The sequence below is a fragment of the Battus philenor genome, unplaced genomic scaffold (genome assembly GCF_028537555.1).
Source record: "Battus philenor isolate CCGP_79_NKW_IND1 unplaced genomic scaffold, ilBatPhil1.0.hap1 SCAF_20, whole genome shotgun sequence".
Taxonomy (NCBI): Eukaryota; Metazoa; Arthropoda; class Insecta; order Lepidoptera; family Papilionidae; genus Battus; species Battus philenor.
This window is the reverse complement of record NW_027181683.1, coordinates 11,370,480-11,371,519: the sequence shown is the minus strand read 5'-3', so window position 1 is coordinate 11,371,519 and position 1,040 is coordinate 11,370,480.

Sequence of the window (1,040 nt, the reverse complement as noted above, 5' to 3'; positions counted from 1 at the left end):
AGATCAAGAAGCGACCGACGAACAAGAAGCAATCGACGAACAAGATACAACCGACGAACTACCGAAGCACAAGAAGCTACCGAAGAACAAGAAGCTACCGTACCACGACCACTCCTACAGACTAAGAGGTCCTAAAACGGAGTCATTTAAAAAAGAAGACGACTTTCCGCGAACTTAATTATATAGTTGGTACACCTAGTGGAGGGTGTAATATATCTATATATATATTATATATATATCGTTATAGTTCGCGAACTACTTTGTTTCCGCAGACTTATTTCTACGAAGATATTATTGCGAACAAGGCCACCAGCGTCCACGTCAACAGAAAGAGACAGAGTTATATAAGATGTATTAGAAAGCAACTTCAAATGAAAATATATTTGAATAGTCCAGCAAGAAATGTTACTTTTAAACACTCACTGCTAATGTCTATCAAATTTTCGTATGTGCTTTATCACTTAAGTTGTACTACAAACAACTTGACCTCACATTAGCACCTCGTAAATTATAATATTGTCCAATGGTAGAAGATAGACTTGCGATCGTAGGTCGCGGGTTCAATTCTCGGGATACTGCTTCTTCTTTTTCAATCTATGGACGCCCACTGCAAGGTATAGGCCTCCACTAAAGAAAGCCACAATGACCAGTCTTGCGCTGGCTACGTCCAGCGACTCCACCTTAACTATGTTGTCCGCCCCCCTAATGGGGACCTAATCACGCCGCGTCTACCTGCTTGTGGTCGTCGCTCAAGAACCTTTCGGCGCCAAAGGCTACAAGCTATATACCCCGCACATAGCCACTACAGGCGACCTATCTTCAAGCTACGTCGGTGATCTTGGTTCTTTTGCAGATTCACCACTTCTAATTCGATCTTACAGTAAAACTCCGAGTATACCTTCATTGCTCTCTGGGTCACCTTGAGCCTTCTTTTCAGGCCCGTCGCAAGTGACCACGTTTCCTATTATCGGAATACAATTGTGGAATTCTTCCTAGGGCCGGTGGAGCTACAAGTAGTAACAACACGAAGTCCGAAGTAG